Genomic DNA, 18,428 nt, shown 5'->3' on the forward strand with positions numbered 1-18,428 from the left:
ATTTCATTAACACTATATAATGTGAAAATATTTGTCATACCTGAAAATACTGTTGTCTTTACTAGTCAATTTTTCATGCGTAATATATTTTTGGAATTTCAACAAAATGCTTGGAATCCTTAATTTTTTTCATAAAGCTCTTGAGGGGGATTTCTAGCCTTTTAAGGCATACCAGTGCCTTGAACGCAAAACTTTTGAAAAGCCAATAGCAATTTTGTTTCTACATTTGTGTCTGTGAGTATATTTACAGTATACCTGAACAAACATATATGTGTGTGTGTGTGTGTGTGTGTGTGTGTGTGTGTGTGTGTGTGTGTGTGTGTGTGTAAACAAATTATTCTATCTCCCACAGGCAACAGCAAACAAATATTTATCAAATTAAAGCTGAAACTACTGAAAACCACTCAAAAACATTTCATTCTTGTTCCTCTTGCCCCAAAAGCAGCCACCATGTGGGAGAGCCTTCCTACTACAGTACACAGATCAGTGTCGGCGACTTAACAGGTAGAATTCTCTCCTGTGATACTGCAAGATCAGAAGTTTCTGGATTCTGTCCCACATCAAGAACTTGATTCACTTTTCTCTCTTTTTTTAATTTCTCCAAGTCTTTTGGGTTTCTAATACCATGACAGGAATGGACCCCATTCCTAAGCCAAAGTACGATTAAAGTTCATGAAATTAATATTGTTTCAGTCTTTGATGTCAGCCAAAAGTGCTCTCTGGAGCACCCACAATGTGCCCATTAATGAGTCCTTCTGCAATTCGTATGGAGTTACATGGATTGGTAATATATCTAAATACGATTGTAGATTCTTTTTTATAAGACCCATTGTTCCTACCACTATTGGAACTGTCGGGGTATGTTTCCTCCACATTGCTCTCATTTCTGTCTGCAGATCCTGATTTTTTTTTTATGACTTTATGTTTCTCTGTACACAAGACACTGTAGTCACTGGGTGTGGCAATTTCAATGATCAATGCTACTCTTGTCTTCTTTTCTTGTATCACTATATCTAGTTTTCTACCATCTATCTTTTGAACTGCTGGTAATGGATGGTCCCATGTGATATAAACTTCATCATTTTGTATGATGCTTTGTGGATCATTTTTCCAGTTTTTTTTCAGCCACATCAGTACAATAATGTTTACACAATCCCCAGTGCAACAATCTTGCCATATTATTATGCCTTACAGTATAGAGTCCTTCTGCCATTAGTATGTCGCAACCTACAACAAGCTGTGCAACTGTTTTCAATTCAGTTTTACAAAACTGTACATTTATCTGTTTCTCCCACATCTTCAATGGACTTTGTAAACCAACATGTATGTAGCCCACTATCTTAGGCCGCCAATATTAACCTTTCATCTCTTGGTTTGAATTTGCCTCTCCTTAACCATTCCTGCATTCATTCCTGATTAACATGAGGTTCTTCCAGAAGTTTTCTATACTTGCAACTATATTTATGCTTTTTCCACATTTCTTGTCTTTTCATTGGGTCCTTCACCTTATATTCTTTCTTTTTTTTTTTTTTTTTTTTTTTTTTTGGCACATTCTGTTGCTGCCTGATTTTTATCCACTTCTGGTTTGATTTCCATTCCTGCTTGACGCCGATATGCTTCTGGCTAAATTAAGCAGTCATCTTACATTTATTCTCCTCATGTTTCAAAACTTTCACTATGTTTTGGTCTTGTGAGGCCAGCAGATATGTGTAGAGTCCCACGATTGCAAATCTATACATATAATCAATTTCAAGGAGGCCCATCCCTCCTTCAGAACAGGGAATATATAATTTTGGTATGCACTGATATTTTATAAATCATTTGGTGAGCATGAAGCATCCTTCTTGCTTTCCTATCTAATCTAGCCAACACGTTTTGGGGCCAGTCAATCACTGCAAAACTATAAATTAGGACAAGAAGAGCAAATTGGTTTATAGCTTGAATTTTGTTCCTAGATGTCAGTGTTATTTTCAGGATTCATTTTTCTTCTGGAATATTCCTTACTAAGTTTTATTCACATTTGTTTGTGTTTTATTGTTGATCCTTCATCACTTCTCAAGTATTTATACACTCCGTCTTGCTCAAGTTCGTTTATATCACATTCTTGTCCCAAACTGATGTTTTCCTGATGTTGCAGTTTTCCTGCTTTAAAGGTTGCTTTTGCATATTTATCAAGACCAAATGACATTCTTATATCATCTGAAAAAGTTTTGACAACTTGCAGTTGTGCTTTCAGTTCCTCATCTGATGAGCTATACAGTTTTAAATCATCAACAAAAAGAAGATGAGAAGTTTTTACATGTTGTTGTTTTCTAGGAACCAAAGTATAGCCATGGCCAAAGCTGTTAAGTAGACAGCTGAATGGGTTAAGGGCAAGGCAGAAAAGCAACGGTGACAGAGAGTCATCCTTGAATAGCCCCCTTTTGAATTTTTATCCCTGGGATAATAATTTATCCTTTATCATGGCTTAATTGCAAAGTGATCTGCCACAGTTTCATGGTCACTGTAATGTAGTCAATGATTGTAGGTTGTATCTTGTACATTTTTAAGCACTCTTTTATCCATGAATGTGGAATACTATCAAATGCTTTTTTTGTAGTCAATCCATGCCGTACTTAGATTCTTCCCCTTTTTACAGTTCTCCACTATGACTTTATTTAACAACAGATGATCCTTTGTTCCATATGACTTTCTTTTATTGTCCTTTTGCTCTACTGTCATAATTGACTTTTCTTCTAAATGACTATAAACTCTGTCAGCATCAGTTCCCATGTATGGCTTATACATCGTCGGAAGGCAAGTTATTGGTCTATAATTTTTAGGGTAGATTGCAGGTTCACTCTTAAGTAGGAGTATTGTTTTTCCTGTTGTTAACCAGGCTGGTGTCTGGGTGTGTATATAAATAGTTCTTACTCATGGATAAATCTTTGTGCAAAGATGTTAATACTTTCAGCCAAAAAATAGGTACTGCAGCCGGGCCTGAGGTCTTCCAGTTAGAGGCTTTTCTTAACTTTGTTTTAATCTCTCTGGCTGTTACTTCACCCCATTTCATATAATGTATCTCTGAACCTCTTATTCTTTCTTTAACTTCTTCTACCCATTTAGCATCTTTGTTATGTTCCACAGGATCTTCATAGATACTTCTCCAAAATGTATCCATTTCTTCATTTTTTGGCAATCTTTCAATTCATTTTAGCTTATTTCCCAATTCTCTATAAAACTTTTTTGGATCATGAATAAATTGATTATTTTGTACTATTCCTTTATATTTATTTTCATATCTTCTAAGTCTTTCCGCTGTGCTGAAATTTTATTTTGTTATTTGCAATAGTGAATGATAGATCCTGGTCAGTTCTAATACTGTGCATAGCTTTTATCACATCTATTTTTCTTAGTATTTTTGTTGATCTATTCCCTCTTCTATAATCTTCTAACAGTGACACTTCTTGTCTTAACTGCTTTATAGTTTTCTCTATTTGACATTTCCATGATGGTATTCAATTTCTCCCCTTCCTTTCACTCACTTCCCAGTGTTCTTGTGGTACAATTTTATCAGTTATTAATTTAGCTGCAAAGTAATATATCCTGTTTACTTCTGTTATATCACATGGGTCTCTATGAACAGTCCTAATTACTGTGTTCATTTGTTTTATCAAACTTCTGACTTTTTGGGTTTTATTAACCTTCTGCAGTCTATTTCTTTCATTGATCTTGATATATCTATCTTCATCTATTAAATCAAGCAACTCTTCTCTTAGCTCATGTTCTTCCAAACTAAGAGTGCATCCCTTGTTTTCCAATTCCTGCAGGCATTCTATAGAAGATTCTATAGCATCTTTCTGTGGCACATTCTGTTCAACTTTATCCCATGCCATCCATTGCTCTATCATATGGGAACTCACTGGCCTATCACTCTTCAACATTGACTGCAACAGAGTTTCCATAGTTTCCTGTTCCTTCACTTGCTGTCCAGCTTCAAGTGAATGTTTAAACTGGTTTCCTGTGGAAGGCTCAAAATTATCTTCATAAGGCACCTGACCAATTGCTTCCTTTTCCACTGATTTCCCCTCAGTTTGAATATCCATTACTCTGTCCTGTTGTGGTCCTTTCTGAATTAGATTTTCTACACTGAATCCTTCACTTTGGAGGTACTCCATGACCTCAGTTTCTATTTCTTTAATGTCTCCATTACTGATACTGATCTCCTTTTCTACTTTCTTCTTTGCCTTCTTATTTTTTTATTGTAAAGTTGTCCATGTCTGGATTCCTTTACCTGTATTTCTCTTCAAATATCTTTGGTGCTGCACTTTTTGTATTGATAGTTTTGTTTTCTCCTTTGCATAAATATTACAGCATATCAAATCTCTTTTTCTTTTCCATGTCCATATGTCCTCTTCAGATGTTTCCTGATCTTCCTGTTTTTCCAAACTTTGGGGACTCACTCCATCCTGCTTTAATGTAACCTGTGCTAGGCCTTCTACACCAAATCCTTCACTTTGCAAACACTCCATAACTTCAGCTTCTATTTTATTAACTTCCGATTTACTAATCTTCTTTTCTACATTCCATCTTTGTGATATTATTTATTTATTTATTTTTTTGTGAAATTTTCCATATCTGGATGCTTTTGCCTGTATTTCTCTTCGAATATCTTTGGGGCTGCCTTCTTCACATTGATTACTTTGGCTTTCTCCTTTGCATAAATATTGCACCATACCAAATCTCGCTTTATTTCCCATGTCCATATTTCTTTTTTATACCTTTCAAATATCTTTTGGTTTTGTTGTTTATATTTTCGCACTTCCTCAGATGATTTTTTCTCCAAACAGGTCAAGGTTTCTTGATCCATATACTGTTTTTCACAAATCTGTTGTATCAATGAATATAAATTTTCATTTGAAGCTTTTGACAGTTTTTCTTGCGGAAGTATTTTTCTTTCCTCTAATTTCTCTGTTAATCATTTTGTATATCTTGTTTCTGGAAAATCTGGGTTTTTTGCATAATAGTAACAATACATAATTTATTTCTTATCTTCAATAGTCTACTTTATCATTTTTATGGCTCTTCTTTGGCTTATCAGTTTTTGTAATTTTTGTAGACTGCTACTTCCTCCTACAATGGGGGGGGGGGCATCCTTCTCCTGGGCCTGGCCTGGCCCCATTGTAAGAATGTTTCCATATTTTGAGGATTCTACACTGTCATCTTTTCCAGTTCTGGCACCAGTGCGCCTATCAGGATTGGGCACTTTTTTGTCCTGGGTCTTGTGCACCTAGCTACCTTTTTTAGTTTTTAATCTACTTCTGTCCATGATATATGCTATATAAATACAGTCTATATATAAGTGTTGCCTTGGTGAGATTTTGTAAAAACAGGGTCCGCCTCATGAAGGTACTCACCAAGACTTGAGGATGAATTCAGTTTCAGCACTACTACTCTCCTTTGCTTGTTGACTTTTCATCTGTCCATTCCAGTAGAGCCAGTGAGATTCTGCATAAGGTGGTGATACAATCCTGAGTATGCCACTTTTTGGATGACACATTAAATAGTGGTCCCATGTGCCTGATTCAATGGTAGCTAAGGTGGATGTATAAGCTCTCACAGCATTTCTCAGAAAGAATAGAAGCTTTTTATCATATGACCCCTTAGCACAGGAGATTAATGCTTCACCCCATAAGTTCTGTGTTTCATTCATCTGTATCCATCTGCCTACTGTACTTTTCTGAATGAATCATGTAACCAGACAGGGCTAATATATATATATATATATATATATATATATATATATATATATATATAAAATATATATATATATATATATATATATATATATATATATATATATATACACACACACACACACACACACACACACACACACACACACACACACATCTCTCTCTCTCTCTCACTCTCTCTCTCTCTCTCTCTCCATCTATCTCTCTCTATATATATATATATATATATGTGTGTGTGTGTGTGTGTGTGTGTGTGTGTGTGTGTGTGTGTGTGTGTGTGTGTATAAAATTCAAGAAAAAAAGCTAAGCTAGAGTGTAAAGCATGCAGTACCTTAAACCTCCTGTAGTGGAGACCAATAAGTTAGTTCTTATATGAGGCTATATACTCCTCATCTTAACAGTATACTAAAAATGCTAGCAACAAACTTAAAAGTGCGGCAAGAAAGCACAAGAGCTGGTTATGACGCCACTGATACCAAAAGTAATCATAAGTACTTCTTTAACTGTTAGAAAGTTAAGAAACAACACCCATCATTGTTCAGAATAGATTCTCAATGATACCATACATTCTGATCCCAATGAAATAGCTAATATATTGGCAAAAAATGCAAAGAAGTCACTTGTAGTGGAGTGGTGCTCTTGTTTGGCTCCCCAGACCATACAAACAGCTTGTCCTTATTGAGATTAACAAAAGAAAGAGACAGATGAGCTTGTACGATTGTATGATCCTTTGTGGTACCAACAGTTGTACAGGACTGTAATCCAATTGACCTTTGAGTAATACATTTAGCTTCAACTTTAATTCTAAGATATTCTTGACTACTATTAGTAAACAAAAAAGGTACCAAAAATTAACATTTGAGGAGATAAAATTAACATTTGAGGAGATACTTCTTTAGGCTTATATTGTCCATTTTTTATCTTTATGAGAGCTTTCATTGTAAAAAGACTTCATCAGATTTGATATGCAGTGGTATATTTGGAACTACAACCTGTTCTGCATGAACTGGCTCATAGTCCTGTCATTGTACTCAGTATCCTACACAATGCTAAGAGAGGACCTGTGTCTGGCTTACAAGCCATCCTCCAACCCATTACTATTGGATTTACTGCTCATCAACAAGTCAAATGGCATCACAAATACTCAGCCTAGGAGTCTAAACCTCTTCAGCAACATCTTCTGCAACATCAACAGAATGGCTTTGAGAGGCAGATAAATCTTGTAGAGAATACAGCTGCTCTGGAACAGACTCCCCATCCACATAAAGAAAATTTCATCCCTGTACCTATTCAAACACAAATTAGATCTATGAATGGGAAACAGAAATTTTACCCCATGACTGTCCCTTGTACTAATAATAAACAGAGGCAGCTCATAAATTATATATCCCATGCACTGGTCCCCTCAAATTATCTGTATTATGATCCCAATTATGCTCATTGTGGTAATATATAATTATCAACCATGGGAAGGGTAAGGCCAATCTCTAACCAAATGGGATAAGTTAATTCAAGCACAAAAACAGAAGGTGATTAGGCTCAAAATGGCCTACAAGGGCAACTAGCCCAGTACTTACCTATGAACCTATGAATCTATGAAATAGAAACACTAAATGAGAATTCCTTAACAAGTGTCCATACATGTATGTATCAGTCAGATTGATCCAATAAAGAGACTTCCAAGACTGTAGTGAAAATGTTAATTAATCGGCTTTCCAGCTACCATGAAATTTGTACATAAAAGATCTATAGCAGGATCTATCAACAAGCCATCTACAGAAACATCTTCTACCTCCAGTGTTGCTACTACAGAGCGGTGTTGGATGGAAATAAGACAGTCAATACCATAATCACTGTAGTAGATTTCTCAAGAAACCAAACCAGTATCATGACTGTACATAGCTATTAAATAACATAAAATTATTATTTTCTTTTTTAATGATGTATCACTCAAAAATCTCATGGAGTATATTATAATGATGTATAATGATAACTGAAAATGCATGTATAAGTGTATATACTGTGCAATGAAACAGCATCAGTGTTCTAAAAAGGGGGTTGTCATATACTGTGTATGTGAAATAATATATCTTTCTGAGCTAGTATCGTATGCAATGCGAGTCATACAAGAAGGAGGGGATTAGCATTTGGGAGTAAAGAGTTAATAAAAACTATAGCTTTTTATGTATATAAAGTTACTACTGGAATGATATCAAATAATTAGAGTAACATTCAAACTTTTACAAGTTAAACCTGGTTCACACATAACTGCCATTCGTTTAATGCAGGTTTATATGCTATGTCTCTTCTAAAAAATGAGAGTCTGATTTATATTAAACATCTTATATAAGCAGTACATACTGAATCATTAAATGCAATTTATTTGAGTGCAATGGCTTTTTAGTGCTTGGGATACTTTGAGATGGTTTTGTTGTTTTTTTTTTTTTTTTTTTATTGGTGGTTTGGATGCCATGGTGGTATAGCAGTAGCATTGTTACCTCACAGCAAGAGATTCTCCCGTTCGATTCTCGGCTTGGCTTGGGAGTGCCTTCTGTGTGGAGTCTGCATGTCCTCCCCACGGTTGGGTAGCGTTTGAAAGACATGCGTGCATAAATGGGCGTGCCTTCGTTGAAGGTTGGGCGTCAAGCTGGCACTTCGACATTTTGTAAAAATCTACTGCCAATCATTAGCGGACCGGAGTTCCACTGTGGTGACCCCTTACCAGGAAAAAGCCGAAAGACAAACAACAACAATATTATTGGTGGTTTGGAGGGGTTTGAGGGATTCATGTATGGAGGTGGCTTGGATTCACTTGCGAGCATTTTTGTGTGAATTATAATAGATGGACTGTTCAATTTCAAACTCTTATCATAAAAACCATTTTGAAACAATTTAGAGTCATGAGCACTTTTGCGATGTTACGGGAGTTCTGAACATTTTAAGAACTGTCCAGGTTACTTCTTCCTGTCTAAAAGTAAATAATCATAATATTTTGAATCATATGCTAAGATGTCAAAGAATACAAGTTAGATAAAAAAGCAAAAGACAATGGATTGCATCCTAAACCACTGTCAGTAATTACATAGCTCTGAATGGTTGCTACTGATAGTATACTTGACATGCAATAGCACCCAGAAAAGTTATGCTATGGTATAAACAAGTATAAAAAAATATAGTTTCTTATATATGTAAAAGTTATTATTGGAATGCTATCAAATAATTAGAGTAACATTTACAATTTTACAAGTTAAACCTGGATTACACATAACTGTCATTCTTTTAATGCAAGTTTATATGCTATATCTCCTTTAAAAAATGACAGTCTGCTTTATATTAAACATGTCGCACAACTAGTGCTTACTGAATCATTAAATATCATTTCTTTAAACACAATATATTTTTAGTGGTTAATATACTGGAAAATGTTTTTTGTTGGTTTTCTGGTGGTTTGGAAGGGTTTGAGGGGTTGATGTATGGAGTGAAGCTGGCTTGGATTCACTCGTGAATGTTTTTGTGCGAATTGTGGCTGATAAACTGGTAGTTTGCAAGCCCTTATCATGAGGACCAGCTTGAAGAAGCTTAATTAGAGTCATGAGCACTTTTGCAGTGCTGCAGGAGTTCTGAAAATTCTAAGAAATGTCCAGTTACTTCTTCCTGTCTAAAAGTAAGTAATAAATATTTTGTATCATATACTAAGATGTCAAAGAATACAAGTTAGATAATAAACAAAAGACAGTGAACTTCATTCTAAACCACTGTGAGTTATTAAATAGTTCTGAATACTTGCAGTACAACAAAAGGATAGTTTATATACTAGCCTATAGAATGACACTTCTGATAAAAAAACAGGATTGTGTTTCTCTGGTATTGTCTCTTTTTAATGTAAAACGTGATATCTCAGAACAATTTATAATGGAAAGTTTGACTCTTAAAGGGAAAGATTTTTCAGATGTTTGTTCAGATACTGTGAGATATAAAATTTGAGGAAAGAATAGGACTGATTTTAACAGTTGTACTACATTAAAGAGTATCAAATATATAATGGTAAATATAAATGTTCTATTATATGATAGTCTACACTAGGATTACAGCTAAAATATAAAACCTGGGAATATAGAAATAGTACAAGACATAGTATACAAACAAAAAATAGAAAGAGACCAGAATAAGTAAATATGTATATAGTTAAAGAATATAAATATGCTTACAAGGGTGGGAGGTTGGCATAGTGGTTAAGGTGTTCACCTTATAGGCACAGGTGCAGGGTTTGATTCTCACATGGAATAATTAGCTGGGCTTAAATTGGCCCACAAGGGCAGTTAGCCTGGTACTAATTTATAAACTTCATATGAACAACTTTACACATGGTAAATAAAATAGAAAAAAATATAAAATCATCTGACATATAAATTAATAAATTTGAAAATAACTGACTTCCTCCCAATAGTAGACCAGGAAGATAATGTAATAGGTACAGGGAAAGATGACTGTAGAGATAGTCGATTTATAATAAAGATTCTGAACACCTGTTTAACTTTTCATATTTATAATAACTCACTGACAGGCTTTTTTTAAGATGATGCATACTAAAAATATGAGACACATTAATATGAATCAGAAGCATGAGCTAAGTATTGTTAGCCTGACAGAGAGTTTGAGAGGTAGCTTGCTCATCTTTTTCAATAAACTAGAAATACAGTATTCCATAGTAGAATGTTTGGGTCTATATCATTTTGTCAAAAACACAAACTATCGAATACCATTTTATCAGATTTATCAAACTCAATAAATCAAAAGCTAAATTTAGTGAGTGATCACTTCCGCAAATTTTTTCACTGGGAAACTAACAGGCCAACCTAGCGACCATCACAAGAACCGCATAATTTAAAACACGCCCAAGTTGAAGGCTGTTTCCCCCACACACCCCTAACTAAATATACCAACTCCAAGACTGCACTACAGGTGGAGAAAAGGGCAAATTCCCAGTGATGGCCAACTAGTCAGTTTCCCTGGGAAAAATGTATCGAAGTGATCATTTACTGAATTTAGCTTTAAATTTATTGAGTTTGATAAATAAGGATTTGATGGTTTGAGTTTCTGACAAAATGAAGTGTACCCCGAATATTTTAAGGTTATATCATAAGGTATTTTTTTTTTATTTGTTTCAAGTGTTTTGTCCATTGCTGAAGATTTAATGTATATAATAAGTTCTGCACATAAATGTGATTTCATTATATCTGTGATTTTTATCTCTCTGACATAAATGTCTGATTTTAAATGCATATCTATTAATATTAATGGATTGAATAATCCAGCAAAGAGGTGGAGTCTGTTCAAATACTTGTAATTACATAAAGTTCAAACAGTATTTGTACAGCAAACCCATTTACTTAATAAAGATGGAAACAAACTTTCATTAAAGAATTATTTGGTTTTAGCAGGTTCTGGCTTTTGAGCCAAAAGAAGAGGCATCCTCATCTTATCAAAGAACTCATCAGTAATGCATAAAATAAAGGACACCTATGTTGATAAAAATAAAGTCTTACCATAATGGTCCATCTGAGTTATTGATCTTCTTCCAGTCATCACTGATGGGTTCGGTTCTGAGCCCCCGGAACCGAGTTGACATAATATCAAGCTCGCTTGCACCAAAAACTCTCTAGCTTAGCTGCTACCCACAATGCCATTCTCCCAGTTATCTCAGATCAAGTTTGCATGCAACATATAGAAGAAAAACAAAAAGACAGAGGCCATTTCTGTACAGGAACCCTGAAACACCACAAGGACCCAGAAGATTCACCAGGAGCCTTTGGTGGGGGACGGTGGGAGGGTGTGATGACTGGAAGAAGATCAACAACGCAGATGGAACATTATAGTAAGACATAGCCTCTTTATCTGAAGTTGTTGATCTTCTTATTCATCACTGATGGGACAGAATCCCAAGCTACTTGGAGAACGTGGGTGGCCCTTATGAAAGAACATTCCTGAGAACCATTGAGCTGAAGGCCGCTCTTTCCATGGAGACCAAATCCAATTTGTAATGCTTGATGAAGGTATGGGGTTTAGCCCAAATTACTGCTGCATAAATGTCATCCATGGAAGCCCTGGAGTGAAAGGCAACCGAAGTTGCGATGGCCCTAGTTGAATGAGCTTTGATTTGAACAGGTTTAGATTCATTTGCAAGGGAGTATGAAAAGGTAATGCAATCTCTGAGCCATTTTGATAAAGTAACTTTTGAAACAGTACATCCCATTCTTGGGCCAGAAAAGGAAATGAAAAGTTGGTCTGACTTGCAGAAGGACTTAGTCCTGTTCAAGTAGAAATATAGTTGTCTATGTACGGCCAGTGAATGGAGGCTGTATTCTCCCTAGTTGGAATAATTTGGGAAAAACACAGGGAGCTCAATGGATAGGTTAATAGAGAAGTTGGAACCCACCTTGGGGAGAAAGGATGGGTTAGTACGAAGGGATACTCTGTCCTTATGAAAGATCAGATATGGGCTGCTGATGCATAAGCCTTGTAACTCAGATATCTTTCTGGCTGACGTGACCACTACCAAAAACAAAGATTTCCGTGACAGGAATTTTAGATCACATGTTGCAGCAGGCTCAAAGGGGGGTAGACAGAGAGACTGTAGAACCTGAGAGAGATTCCATGTCTCAGCAGGTTGCCTGATAGGAGGTCTGCTATGGAAAACTACCTTGAGAAAGGTCTTGCAAAGTTGGGTGGAGATAAGAGGAACACCATCCAAACCATTGTGGAAACTGGAAATAGCTGCTAAATAGACTCAAATTGTAGAAGCTGATGCCCCATTGTCAAACAATTCAGAAAGATACTGGAGTATAGCAGCTTTAGGAGCTGAAAAAGGATCTATCATCTGATTATTAGACCAGATAGCAAATCCTTTCCACTTGTCTCTGTAGAGTTTTTTGGTGGATAGTTTATGAGAGGCCAGAATAATATTGCGGGCAGGAGAGGAGAGGGTTTCCTGGCTGGTGACTAATGGAAGTGGAGAACCCAAGTTGTCAGCTTGAGAGTGGACAGATTTGGGGGAGTCAGCCCTTGTGGGTGAGATATAAGGTCCTGATGAGTGTCCAGGATCCAAGGAGGCTGTAATAGCTGAGGTCAGAGGAAGGAACACAACAGTTGTTGAGGCCAGAAAGGGGCAATGAAGATTACTTTGCATCTCAACTGGATCGCTTTCTTTAGAAATATGGGTATCAAAGGTATCAGGGGATAAGCATAGAGGAGACCCATGGGCCAATCATGAGTCAAAGCATCTCTCGGTGATTCCCCGTCTGGGGGAAAGAGGGCAAAGTAGCTGCTTCATTTGTTGTTTGAAGGGGAAGCAAAAAGATCGCAGTAAGGCTGGCCCCAATGGCTGAGGATTTCTGCCGTCACGTTCAGATTGAGAGACCACTCGTGTAGATGGAGGGTGCATCTGCTCAGCCTGTCACAATCACATTGGCCCTCCCTGGGATATGCATTGCAATTAGAAAGTGGTTGGAAGCTATCTCCCAATGCCAAATTCTCATGGCCTTGTGACATAGGGGGTAGGATGTGGTCCCTCCATCCCTGCCCTGTTTGCTTATGTACCAGATGACAGACATATTGTCCAACTGGATTGCAATTGTTCCCAATGGAAGGAGTGGATGAAGAGCCTGCAATGCTAACAGCAATTATTCTCATGCTCTTAGCTCCAGGACGTTGAGATGAAAGTTGACCTCCAATCTGGACCATGTGCCTTGGATTGTCTTTCCCTGGAAGTGCCCCCCCCACACACACACACCCTATCAGGGAAGCATCCATGGTCACCGTGGCATCGAGTTGGGGGGTTTGGAAGGGGTGGAACCAAAGGTTTTCATCTGTTCTCATCCACGAGAGGAGATCTTGTTTGCAGGAATTGGTGATGAGGATCTGTGAGTTTAGAGGATGGAGATTGGGTATCCACTGAGACAAAAGCAGCCACTGTAATAGTCTCATATACAATCTTGCCAGGGGACAATTTGGATGGCTGCCACCATAGACCCCAGAGCCTGTAGAACTTCCCTTGCAGACACCTTCCTTCAACAGAGTATCACTTGTACTTGTAATCTTAATCTCTAAAGTCTGTGAGGAGGGAGAGAGACTTGGCTTGTTTGAGTATTGAATACTGCTCCTATAAATTCCAATTGTTGGGTAGGATGAAGGTTGGATTTTTTCCCAGTGTATTGTGATGCCTAGAAACTCCACCAGTGCTAGAGTGTAGCTGCGGGCCATGACCATTAGGTGCTTGGTGGGGGTGGAGAGGAGCCAATTGTCTAGATATGGAAACACCAGGAATTCCTGAAGTCTCAGATGAGCCGTTATCACTGCTAGGCATTTGGTGAACACTCTGGGGGCCACTGAGAGACCGAATGGCAGGGCTCTGAACTGGTAATGATTGGCTCCCAACTGGAAGCTAAGGAGACTCCTGGAGTGCTTGTCCATTGTGATGTAATAATACGCATCCCAGAGATCTATCGAGCACATCCACACACCCTCCCAAAGAAAGGGGAGAATTAATTGTATTGTCACCATGCGGAATTTGGTCTGAACTATTGATTTGTTTAGTTGGCTGAGATCCAAAATGGGTCTCCCGTCCCCAGTCTATTTTGGCACCAAAAAGAATCTTGAGTAAAAACCGGATCTGCTCTGGTCGGGGGGGACTTGTTGGATGACTCGCTTTAGACAAAGCTTTCTTATTTCTGAAGCTGCCTCTTCCCTTTGACTGGGTGGAACATCGGGAAGGCATTTTGGAGGTCTTGGGTAAGAGATTAGAGGGATGTAATAACCTCTGAAAATTATTCTCTGCACCCACTGATCGTTTGTAATAGAGTGCCAGGCAGCTTGGTGCAGAGAAAAACGAGCCCCGGCTGCTTCTAGAGGAAAGCAATCAGGTAGCACTTCAGGAGTGCTGATAAGGTTGTCTGGAGAAGGAATCCCTGGAGTCAAGATTGCAGGGACCCCCCCCCCTGCCCCTAAAGGGGCATCTTCCATTATTGGAACCCCCTCTGCCTCTGGGGAATCCTCACCACGTGCACTATGGAAAGGGCCTTGAGATTTTTCGTGACATATCTTTCCACTCCTCTGGTTACTGGAGAAAGAGCACTGAGGTTAGGAAAAATGTAGGCCAATGGCAGACAAGGGTTTACCATCCTGTTCACACCTGGATAATGTGTCCTTCACTTTAGAACCGAGCAAAGTGGACGGTTTGATAGGGACGTTTAAGGAGGAAGACTTGAAGGAGTCCACGAGGTCACAAACGTGTATCCAGGCATGGCATCTCATAACTACACCTGCACCCGCAGCTCTAGCCACCCCTTCAGTTGTGTGGGACAGCAACCTCATGGATGAGTTGGAAATCGACTCTAGGGTAGCAAGCTGAGAAGCAACCTTATTGCGTGCCCCATCAGAAACTTGATCCGCAAGGGTTCCAGAGAGTTCAGAGATGAGATCTCTTTGGAGCCTCGTAAAATGTGCCCAGTAATTCAGAGACCTGACAGCAAAGGTTGCTGAAGCAAAAACTTGCTTCCCTAACCTGTCCACCACCCAGGACTCTCTGTTGGGTGGATGGACAGCAGGACTTTCCTCCGCAAGATCCTTTTTTGTAGCAGCCGCCATCACCATAGCATCTACTGGTAAGCCTCTAGACCAATGGGGCTGTTCCTCTGGAGGGGAAAGTATCTTATCTGATCTCCGGGGAATGGCCTCAATGGTATCATGTTTCTTCCATGCCTGCTGCATGATGAGCTTGACTAACTCATTGGCAGGGAGGGGGTCACCCAAGAAGTAGAGGGCCGAGAGCAGAAGTCCTGCAGGAATACGGATTCCTCCAAGGAAGGGTTGGAGGGCTTCCAGTCAGCCATCTGCCTCAAAATTTCCAGAATGTCTCCAAAGGAGACATCATCAGGGGATGACTGTGGGGTCCCTTCCCCATCATCGTAGTCCATATGTTCAGTGAGGGGCTCCTCTGGGAAGTTCATGTGTTTCCTCTTACATGCCCATTTCTAAGGTGGTTCTTCAGTGGGAGCATCTGAAGAACACTCGGAAAGGAGGTTACCCTGTGCAGGGGTTTCCTGAAGCTTGCACTCTTGGTGCCCGGGGGAGGTGGCTTGAAATAGCCACAGCTCAGAAGGAACAGGGGGAAGGTCTGACATAGGAGGGGGTGCTTCCTGAAGCAAGCACCCTCTCCATCACCCGGAAGGCAGGCCTGCCCAAAGAGGAATGGAAGCCAGGAACCAAGGAAGACAATCTTGGAAATGGGGTCACACCACACTCCATGCAGCCTGCTCCTAGGGACGGAGCTTCAAGCAAAACCAGGGCAGGTGTCACCGCTGGATCTGAAGACAGAACTGAAGAAACAACTGGAACCATACTTGGAGCCAGGGGTTCCACCTCCCCCCCACCAAGCATGAGATTGAGGAAGGGATAGTTCCAAAGGAACAAAAACCCAATGGGACCTCGGAGCCTCAGAGAAGGTCACTGTCGGAGCCAAGGAGACGATTCCTCCCAAAGATGTCAGAGCTATGGGCCTCAGAACTAAATGGTCCAAGGAAGGAGAATACATGGGAGTAATGAGAGCAATGGACCCAAAACCCAGAGTGGGAAGAGTTTTAGGAAAATTTGTAATCCCTCTAGCTGTCAGCAGTTGATTGATCAGGTTCACCACATCCATTTCAGACAGACTCCTGGTGGACCTTATCGACACTCCTAAGGGGGAGTCAAGTCGGTCCAAAAGGGGCTAAAGGCTTGTTCTGAAAACAGATCCAAAGACGGGGAGTACTGGGTCTGTGGTGTAGGAAAAGTCAGCACCGAGGATTCCAGTTTTGAAACAGGCAAAAGGGGGACTATCGGTGCCAAGAAAGGGCTTAGAGCCGAGCGAATAGCTGGAGTGGAAGTCATTATCGGCTACAAAGAAGCCGTCAGTACTGAACTCAGAACAGAGATGGGAGATGTCGGTGACGAGGTAATAGCAGACAATAAGGCTGGAGCCGAAATCACACTCGGAACCATAGCAGTCAGTGCCAAGGCCAGCACCAATGCAGAGACCACTGGAGCAGAACTCGGAGCCAAGGTGGAAGGGGCCGAGGAGGCGATCTTGTGCACCATGGAAGACTTGTGGGCCTTATGCTTATGAGGCTTGCCCTTATCACCAGCAGGTGAAGAGGGGTTAGAAAAAGGATGTTTTTTGTCCTTAGATGGAGGGGTTGAGACCTCTGACACAGAAAGATACTCAGTAAAAGGTGAAGGAAGCAGGCCTTTCAAAATAAGTTTATTTTTTCTTTCATTCAGCATGCTGGCACAGATCTGGCAAGGAGGCTTCACAGATAAGTGGGAAACCCCAAGACAATAGACACAATCATCATGCAAGTCACTGTTGGGGAGTTTACCATTGCAGGAAGTGTAATGTCTGAACCCCGAAGTCCTGTTTTTGTTTTCAGACATATCCAAATAACAATACAACAATCCAAAAAGTTAGAGAAAAAAGGAGGAGAAGAAGAGAAAATACCAACAATGGTATTAAGAATACTACAAGGGTAGGGAAAAGCATTTATCAACAATGGTAAGGGAAAGATACCAGTGGGTAGAGCTAGTTATTGAAAAACAAGGTAGAAAGAGTTTTTGAAGAGAAACTTCACAAAATACAATAAATTCTCAGAAAAAACAACACTTAGTTGGAGAGCTCGGTGAAATGCTGCTATATGGCTGCGTGGCAAATGAGATCTGAGGTAACTGGGAGAAGGGCATTGTGGGTAGCAGCTTAGCTTGAGAGTTTTTGGTGTACACAAGCTTGGTATTAGGCTGACTTGGTTCTGAGGGCTCAGAACCGAACCCATCAGTGATGAATAGGAAGAAGATTAACAACTTCAGATGTTATGTTAAGCATTGTTATAATGAGTGGAACAGAAAACTGCAAACACTGGTAAATTCTTACCGGATTCCAGGGGTTGGATGTAAAGATGTAAAAAATTACTTGGACACTATAGCATATTACAACAAAGATGAAGTCATAATGGCTGGTGATTTTAGTCGTATTTTATACAACAAAGATTACATTGCAGATAGAAAGGTGAGAATCACACATTCAGCCAAACATTAATGAATTTTGTAAAGCTAATGAATTTAAAGGATATATATGAGCTCAATAAAACAAACTCACTTCAGTTTAACCATTATTTATATAGATATGGAACACAAACAAATACTGATAACATTTTTGTTTCAAAAATTCTATTACCACGTATCAGAGAAGTTGCAATAGTTTCATGTTCATTATCAGACCACAATGCTGTAATCTTTACTATTATTTTAAAAACTGGCAATTTAATAAATCAAAGGAGATTACAAATGCACATTATTAAAATAAAAGGATTCAAGGATTGGTATGTTAAAGAGATCAAATATTTTCTAGAAATAAACATGAATGGCAAAGTAACTGACATTGTCCTGTGGGATTTATTGAATATGTACTTAAATGGAAGAGTTACAAGCTGGTATATTAGTAAAAGAAGAGAATGGGACAAACAGGCCACAACAGACACACTAAAGTTAAATCTAAAACTAAATGATATCATTAGTCAGTCTGAACTTAAAAACTTAAATATAAAATATGTTGAAATTCTAAATCACAAAGTTTCAATAAACCTGGAAAAAACTTAAACTTTGGCATAT

General features: G+C 38.8%; 1 protein-coding gene across 2 annotated transcripts in view; it reads left to right on the forward strand.

Moving 5' to 3' along the window:
- FABP2 (fatty acid binding protein 2) overlaps window positions 1–18,428 on the forward strand; it is a 286,606-nt gene that overhangs the window by 45,438 nt on the left and 222,740 nt on the right. The window lies entirely within an intron of this gene.

Source organism: Protopterus annectens, chromosome 2.part0, assembly GCF_019279795.1.
Source record: "Protopterus annectens isolate FY-2018-M chromosome 2.part0, PAN1.0, whole genome shotgun sequence".
NCBI lineage: Eukaryota > Metazoa > Chordata > Ceratodontiformes > Protopteridae > Protopterus > Protopterus annectens.